The following is a 9,876-nucleotide window of genomic DNA, read 5'->3' on the forward strand; positions in this document are numbered from 1 at the left end:
GTCTGACCCACTGGTTTATGAAACAAGGGAATGAAACTAACTGTATTGATCACTGAGTATTTTCTGTCTCTCATTACTCACTGGGATCAGGATGAGCTCACACTGACCAGGAGTTAGGGGACGTGAGTGGGGCGTCGTTCGGACAGGAATGCCACAATATGGAGGAAGCACACTGATTTTATAGCTTCTACCTAGTCACAATGCCAGTGTCATCGTGACATGGCAAAATGCCACGTTTACCCATTGCGTAGCCTGTTTGGCTGCAACTGGAAGTACAGGCTGGAGATAATCATTACGAGGTCTGGATGCGACCAGTCCTGTCAGAGATCAGTGTTTAGGCATGTAGGCACTGCTGGACAGTTAGTGCTGAGGCAGTCGGGACTTGCCTTGCGACAGTGCTGAGGGAGCAGACTCTATCAGAGTGTCAGTGCTGAGGGAGCACAGCACTGTCAAAAGGTCTTTGATGATGGATCACCGCACTGCTGGAGGATAAGTGCTGAGAAAGTGGGCAATATTAATGGGTCAGCGCAGACAGAGACGGTTCTGTCAGACATTCATGTTGTGGAAGTAACCTCCCTTCGAGGCTCAGTGCTGGGGAAGCAGGCTCTGTCAGATGGTCAGTGCTGTGCATTACAGCACTGTCAGAGGAGCAGTGCTGAGGACGTGGGCTCAGTTAGAAGGTCAGTGGTGAGGCAGAGGGTGCTGTTGGAGGGTCAGTCCTTATACACAGTGTATTGTTGGAAGGTTACTTCTACAGAAACACTGTACTGTAGGAGGGTTAGTGCTTTGTCATCACTGCACTGTCGGAGGGTCAATGCTGAGGAAGTGGGCATTTATGAGGGACACTGTTGAGGGAGCAGACAGTATTGGTTGGTCAGCGCTGTGAGTGGTTCAGCGCTGTGGTAGTGTCACACTATTGGAGGATCAACGCTGAGACTGTGGGCACTGTTGCATGGCCAGTGCTGGTGGAGCTCCGTACTGCTGAGGGCCAGTGCTGACAGGGTGCCACACTGTCTGAGAGTCCGTGCGGAAGGAATGGAGACTGTCGGAAATTCAGTGCTGAGGGAGTGCAGCACTGTCGGAGGGTCAGTGCTGGGTGAGTGCCGCATATTGAGAGGATCAGTGTTCAGGGTGCTTCGCATTGATGAAGTGTCAGTACTAAGGGACTGATTCAATGTTGGAGACTCAGTGTTAAGGGAGTGCCACACTGTCAGAGACAAAGTGCTGCTGGGTCTCTGCACTATCGGAGGGTCGGTGCAGAGGGAATGCCACTCCGTCCGTGGATAAGTGCTGAAAGAGCAGGAACATTCCAAAGGTCAGTGTGGAGGAAGCTCGCACTGTCAGAGGGTCAGTGTGGAGGGAGTGTCATACAGCCAGAGGGTCAGTGCTGAGGGAACCAGTAATGTCAGAGTGACGCACTGTTGGAGGGTTAGAGCAGAGGGAATGCTGCACTGTCGAAAAGTCAGAGCTTCCACACTGTTGGATGGTCAGTGCTGAAGCGAATATTTCACAGTCGTAGGTAGAGTGCTAAAGAAGCACCGCTATGTCAGATGTTCAGTGTTGTGGGAGTGCACCATTGTCAGAAAGTCCATGCTGTGCGAGTGCCACACGGTCGACTACTCAATTATGAGGGTTCTCTGCACTGTCAGAGTATCCGTGTTCAGGGACAAGCCACTTTCAGAGGGTTCATGCTGAGGGAGTGTGGCCCCCTCAAAGGGACAGCCCGAAGGGGATGCCACACTGTTTACCGTCTATGGTGAGGGAGATCCGCAAGGTCAAAAGGTCAGTGCTGAAGGAGCGCCGCACTGTTGGAGGGTCAGTGCTCAGGAGGTGTGGTACTGTTAGATGGTCAGCCTGAGGGAGTGCTGCTCTGTTGGAAAGTCAGTGGTGAGGGAGTGCCGCATAGTTTGATGATCAGTGCCGAGGGACGTCCACACTGTCAGAGGGTCAGCGTTTACGGAGTCAGCATTGTCGGAGGATGACCACTGACGGATTTTCCGACAGTTGGACGTTCAGTGCTGATTGCGCTCCACATTATTGGAGGGCCAGTGCTGAGGAACTTTGGCACTCACAGAGGGTGAGTTCTGATGACGTGCTCCACTGCCAAAATGTGAATGCTGAGGGAGCGCTGCACTGATGGTACATTAGTGCAGAGAGAGTGCTGCACTGTCAGAGGGTCAGTGCTGACAGAGTGCCACATTGTCGAAGACACAGCGGTCAGCGAGCCACACGCTATCGTAGTTTTACAGTTGAGGGATCTCCGCAGTATTAGAGGTTACTTGCTGTCCGAGTTCCATACTGTCCGGGTATCAGGGCTGAGTGAGTGCGGCACTGTCGCAAGGTCAGTGCTGAAGGACTGCTGCAGTGTTGGAGGCTTAGTGCTATGGGAGTGTCACACTGTCGATGTCGCAGTGCCGAGAAAGCTCTTTTCTTTCAGACTTCCAGTGCTGAGGGACAGCAGCACTGTCATCGGGTCAGTGCTGAGGAAGCTCCGAATTGTTGATGGGTCAGTGCAGGGCGAGCTCCACATTGTCGCAGCGTCAATGCTGAGGGAGTGCAGCACTGTTGTATGGTCAGTGTTGCGTGAGTTGGCTCTCTTGAGCACTCAGTGGTGTGGTTCTGGTCTCTTTCGGAAATTCCGTGCAGGGGAAGTGGACACTTTCAGAGGGTCAGTCCTGAGGAAGTGTTGCACTCTCGGAAGTCAGTGATGAGGGTGTGTCCCACTGTTGTGTGGTCAGTGTTTATGAAATATCTCTGTCAGAGGGTCAGTGCTGATGGATTTCCACAATGCCGAAGAGACAATGCTGAGGGAACGCTGTATATTGGAGCGTTACTGCTGAAGGATCTCCACAACGTCAGAGATTCAGTGCTGAGGGAGCACCGCACGATTGGAGGGTCAGTACTGGGGAAGGACAGGTCAGTGCTGAGAGAGTGCTGACCTGTCAGCGAATCAGTGCTGAGGGACTGGGCACTGTAGGAGGGTCAGTGCTGAGAGATTGTGTGCTTTCAGTCCTTCATTGTTGCTGGGTTCCCATAATGTAAGGGGAAGTGTTGATGGAGCTCTGCATTGTCAGATGGTCAGTGCTGAGGCAGGGTCCCACTATCAGAAGGTCGATGCTGAGGTAGTGTGGCACTGTTTGAGCATCATTGTTGACCGAATGCCTCACTGCTTGAGTTTCAGTGTTGAGGGAGCACCGCACGCTCGGGATTTCAGTACTGAGGGACTCGGCAAAATCAGAAGTTCAACGCTGAGGCAGTGGGAACTATCGGAGGGTCAGTGATGAGGGATTCGGCACTGTCGGATGGTCAGCACTGAGGATGTCAGTACTATCAGAGGGTCAGTGCTGTGGGACCTCCACATTGTTGGAGGGACTGTGCTCTGGGAGGTGGGTGAAACTCGTTAGTTCTTCACCACAGAGGGCTGATGATGATGGGTTATTCAATATATTGAAGACTGAGAAAGAGAGTGGGACTCTTATAGAGTGAGCGAATTGTGGGTTTATGGGGGAAGACAGGGAAGACGCAGGAGAGGTTTGTCAGATCAGCTATGGTCCCATTACATGGTGCAGCAGATGTGATGTCCTGAATAGCCCACTTCAGCTCCCGTCGTGAGAGATATTCTCTGGATTTCTGTCTACCAGGAATGCGTGTTGCAATTTCACTCAGTGGTTAGCACTACTGCATCGCAGCGCCAGCCACACAGGTTCGACTCCACACTTTGGTGACTGTCAGTGTGGAATCTGCACATTCTCCCTGTGTCAGCATTGGTTTCCTCCGGGTGCTGCTGTTTCCTCCCACAGTTCAACGATGTGCAGGCTCAGGGTGGATTGGCTATCGGAAGTTTCTCCGCAATGTGACAAGGATGTGCAGGCTGGGTACATTAGCTCTGCAGAAAATACAGGGCAGAATTCTGCTTAGAGTGTCGGTGTGAAATCGATAGGCCGAATGGCCAAAAGACATAGGAGGAAAAGTTAGGCCATTCAGCCCATCAAGTCCGGTCCACCATGCACAGTTTTTCTCTGACTGCGGGATTGGGGTAAATGATGAGGAGTTTGATTCAGTGAAGAATGAGGTGAAATTTGGACAGAGTCTCTGAAATTCGATGCAGTATGGTGGAGCAAGCCCAAGTTGTGAGGAAGGTTGAGTACACATGTTAATGATTTAAAGCGATCACGGATTCAGCCTGCTGAGTTTCTTCCAAGGAAGGAGGACACTCCAATCAACTTGTTGTAGTGCTGTTCGATTCAGAACACGTCAATACGATACTATTCCTGTGGAACTGCCTTGGTAAATCGTGTCAGATTCGCTCTGCCATCTCCAGGCTCAGAAGAGCTGACCAGAAGATGACGGGAGTATTCCTCATCCTCCTCCTTGAATTACTGGCCCTGTCTTTGTCTGGGGCCGGCCTTTTGCCACGGAAGCATTTCATCAACCAAGGTGAGTCGCTACCGTATGGGGGCATGTGGGTGGGAGGTTGTCGATAGTCTGACTCTCGGATTGAAAGGACACTGCTGGGTTTAGCTGATTTCACACAGCCCCACGGGGCCAAGGCACCCTCCATTCCCTGTCAATCCACCCTCTGACAGTGCCTCCTCTTTGTTTGGAACTGTGGCTTTGTGGACCAGGGAAACAAACAAATAGACGCACAGCCAGAGAGAAACACAAACACACACACACACACACACACACACGCACGCACACACACACACACACACACACACACACACACAAACACACACAATGAGAACCAGAAACATATGACCTCAGATCAGGAGTTGGCCAATTCCGTACCTCAATATGCTGAAAGGTGATCCTCTCACTCAACGTCAATTTCCCATGTGCAACCCAAACCCCTTGATACCTTTAAAACTACAAAATAGAATCTCTTTTTCTGGTGAATCAGCACAAGGCTCTGTGACACTCCAGTAGCCACCCACAAATGCTGCCAGTTCCTACCGCTCAGGCGCAGCCTGTGATAATAGATAGCAACCATTGAATTCGATATTCGCGTTGGAGCTGGAGAACAGATCAAATTGGAGACACAGGTTTGTCAGACTCTCTGTGGAGCAGTTTTAGAGGTTTATTTTATGGGAGTGGTGGTAGACTCGAAATGACTCGCATTCACACTCTGTACAAAGCTAGAAAAAAGATGCAGAGTCAAACACTTTCATGATATTTGTTTGCAGAGACGAAAGTCTCAACTGCGCTAGCCCCCTGACCATATTTGCTCCCACTCCCGGCTGTTCAGGTTTCACCATTGGTAATCCTGACCTGGTGCACGAGTGGGCTAAGGGTAATCCTGGCTAATCCTCGACCTCGCTGGTTTCGTTCGCAGAGACTGGAGCCACATGTGACGAGTTGAGAGGCCTGTGCCGAGAGCAGACTTGCCGAGGGGACGAACTGAAGATCAGAGCCAAGTGCTACCGGGGTACCCATTGTTGCCGGGCGAAGGAGTTGGTGATGTTGAATCTGCTGATGGCTCAGACCCTCTCCATCTTCCACGTGTGACAGCGCAATGGCATTGAATATGGTGTGAAAGGAGACATGGCAGTCCCAGCTCCCAAACCTTTCCTTTTTCACAGCTTAACTTGGCACTCAAGACTTCGACAGCCTTATTACCCTGCCCTATATCATACTGTCAATAAATTTTGAGGACAGTGCTTGTCAATCGATCACTCCACCATTGTTGGTGTCTTTGTAACCCATCCTGAATGCTCAGAGGTTGGAACGGATTGGATATCAGCACACATGCAGACACAGAAACACACACAGATACACAGACACGCGCAAACACCCACATTCATAGACCCACATTTGCAAGTGACACACACACGCATGCAAGACACACCGACACACATGCACACACGCAAACACACCCCTCACACACCCGCCATTTCCACACCCAACCACACACTCACGCTTCAACACCCACACTCCCACAAGCACACATCCATACCCACATATACACACATCTTCACTCCACACACGCAGACACAACTAAACACACCCCCAGATATACTAACACTCACAAACACACACTCACTCACCCACACACGCATACTCACACAGGTACCCACACACATCCACACTCATACATAGACAAACATGCACACACACACTTTCACACGTTTCCAAACACACCCACATGCACACAGACACAACGCACTCACGCGCCCACACACACGCACTCAAACGTATGCACATATGCACTCACCCACCCAGATGCATACACACACCGATAAGTGCACGCTCACCCACCCACAGACACAAACAACAAAAAACGTGTGAATACATACACAAACACACACCACAGACACAAATCTGCACACTCACACACACATCCCCTACACGCAAACAAACAAACACACACTCCCACACATGTCCTCACCCAATGACGCACATTCACTCACTCACCTACACACAAACACACAACCACACACACCACATAGACATACAACACCAAACACCCATACAACAGCAAACACCCATACATACACCGACATACATACCCACACCTCCACTAACTGACACGCATCCACCCACACACGCACACACAGCTCCCGCACACACCCCCATGCACACAAAACACAGCCATCTTCACACACCTACTCAACCCTCACCGACTCACACTCACACATACAACCTCATAAACGCAGTCAGACACCCCCACACACCCACAGGAATCCACACAAACCGACACACATCCTTCTACACACACCCACACATGCCCACAGCCATTCTCTCTCACACACACCACAACTATACACACCCACACTGTTGTAACCGTGGTGTAGAATTGATGGAAATCATCCCCCAAATGCTACATGTTCGAGGAAGATACAAGGGGACTAGGGATACATCATTGGCGGTAGTCGATTTTGCTATTCTGTTAAAAATGGTCCTCTCAATTATGTTTAACACTCTGATTGATAGTTTTCTGTATGTAAAAGATTATAGTTTTTTTAAAATCCTGAAACTGCGATTTGCTAATGGTACAACAACACAATTCAACCATGTTCCACTTACATGTCAGTACAGGTTAGACAGGCTGAATGGACATCCGTGGGCCAATCAGTATTTAACAGTCACTTGAATCAGAGATGTACCCTGTAAAAGGAAAATATGATATCTTCTGTTGGTAACAAAGGTTTCCAGTAACATCAAGGTTGCAAGGATGAAGAGAAGTGTTTACACCACTTTACAATGTGCTCCTCGAACGAACCCTTTATATGAGATTTCGAATAATTCTATAATGTTCTGGCCCACACGGCCTCTGCGGATTGGGCTCCAACCGTGGCCAATGAGTGGAACAGTCCACTTTTTTGCTTTCACCGACTGAGATCAGAATCATTCTGCATTGCTGCGAAACATTCAGCTCACCATGTGACAAAAATTACAGATACCAACACAATCTCTTATTTCTTACGGATTGACCCACGCCTAGTGTTGGAGTCAAAGATCTTTCACTGTTACCTTGGCACCAATTGTTACAAAGCCAGCCGCAAAATGCGCACAGCTCTTCCACTTATTACAGTTCGGATGTTTGTGGCAACTTTCCGTGTGCAAATTATTTGCCGTAAACAGAGAAATTGCATTGCAAATAGTTTTGTTCCTCAGTACTCTGGGATGGCATTGGCTTGTCTTAGATAACAGGTCAAACTCGACATTCTTTTCAAGGTTGTCTCTCTCCCTCTTTCCCTCTCAAACTCTTTCTCTCATATTCACATTCTCTTCATTTTCATCACCCTCTGATTCTCGATACTGTTTCTCTCCATTTCCGATCGTTCCCTTTCGCCATCACATTTCTTGATTCGCTCTAGCTCCTCCTCTCACCAAATATATAATATCTCACCTGCTGTATTCACGGTCTTCCTTGATTTCTCACTTTACTTTCCTCCTTTCTTCGCCTCCATTTCCAATTTTCTCTCATGTTTTCACTCTGTACTCTGTGTGGACGTTGTGTTTGAGCATGTACATGTCTGTGTGAGAATGTGTACGTGCATGCTGATTTTTCTTGCCATAAGGACACATAAGGTTTCACAACAAATAATAGATTGAACCTCGTGAGTGAAATTTGAGATATAAAGGATAGTGAGGGCTGCTATTGGAATTACTGCATCAGTGTATTGAGTATAGCAGTTGGGAGGTCATGTTATGGTTGTACAAGCCATTGTCTCGGTCACTTTTGGAAGATGATTTGCATATTCCGTTCTGCTTATTATCGGAGGAATGTTGTGAATCTGAATGGGTTCAGAAAAAGATTTAGAACAATGTTACTAGTATTGAAGTGTTTGAGGTAGAGGGCGAGGTTGAATCGGCTCGGGCTATTTTTTCTGGAGAGTCAGGAGCTAAGGGATGACCTTAAAAATTTCTGTAAAATCAAATGAGGCACGGATCGGGTAAACAGACAATGCCTTTTCTCCAGAATGGGGAGTCCAAACAAGCGAGCGTATGTTTAACGTGAGAGTAATAACATTTGAAATGGAGATTTTCACGTGGGGTTGGTGCATGTTTGGAATAAGCTGCCAGAGGAAGATTTTTTTCCCAAAGTGTCTGTTTCCAAGCTGTACATGTCGATGACTCTGTGATTCTATGAACCAATGATACTGAACACAGTATCTTATCAAGAGCGAATGAACAGTTAATATCCACCACTAATGCACTAAACCCATAAACAGACAATGAGCGATTGGTGCATACTCAGCACAAGCTCACACTTCTGAACTTCACTGAAGGTTGTCATATATAATGGTGTCTGAGAGCAGGACAATTTCACTTCGTGGGTAAATATTTAACAAACCGACAATGACAGCACATGAGTACTCTGCTGAAAACTGGCAGGGAACATTTGCGTCATACAATTACCAAGAAACGGCCAGCTTTATAAGACGCTGAAGAATCACTGCCTTTTGAGAGTCAATGGCGTTACCATCACTGATTCCGCCCGCCCCCTTCAACCCATCTATCCATATACTGGGGAACAGCATTGAGAGCAAATCGCCTGATTGTCTCGTGTCATTCAATGGTATTACCATCATTGAATTATCGTATTCCCTGACGATTAACATGCTGGTGGTTATCATTGAACGAGCAGCTAATCATTGACCTTTGAAGTTCAGTGATGTCACTGTCACTAAATGCTGCCCGCATTGAAATCCCTCCAGATTAAAAGCTGGGGGGTTACTATTGAACAGAAATTGAACTGGAGTCAACAAATCAGTAGAGTCACTATAAGGGAATCTTGCAGTGATCAACTCACCACATGAATCACTCCCTGAAGCCATTCTACAATCGATAAAACGTAAGTCAGGAACGCAATGAAATACTTTCTAAATGTCTGAATGAGTGCAGCTCCAACAATACTCTCGAGTGTCAACATAATCACAGATAAATCAGCCCGCCTGGCTGACACCACATTCAACAAGCATTCTTCAAACCGAAAGGTGAAATTGTGGATAGCTCTGCAGGTCTTTCACCAGGTGCGAGGAGAAAACTGAACGAATGTTCCTGGAAGCAGTCCACAGGTATCACTCCCGCCACTTTAATGGCACAGTGCCAGTAATGCGTATCAACTACAAAAAGGCATAAATTATCTAAATATCCTCAGACAGCACTTTCCAAGCAAATGACGACTTCCATCTAGAAGGACAAAGCAACCAATGTATGGGAACACAACACCCTGCACGTTCCCCAACAAATCACTCCCAACCTGACATGGAAATTAATCGCCGTTTCTTCATGAATTTTGACACAAAAGTTTGGAATTGCCTCAGTAATGGCACTGTGCACTCGACCTACAATACATGGAACATAACATTTCATGAAGGAACTAATGCTACCTTCTCAAGGGCAAATTAGGAATGGCGATAAATGCTA

This window comes from Chiloscyllium punctatum, chromosome 51 (assembly GCF_047496795.1).
Source record: "Chiloscyllium punctatum isolate Juve2018m chromosome 51, sChiPun1.3, whole genome shotgun sequence".
NCBI lineage: Eukaryota > Metazoa > Chordata > Chondrichthyes > Orectolobiformes > Hemiscylliidae > Chiloscyllium > Chiloscyllium punctatum.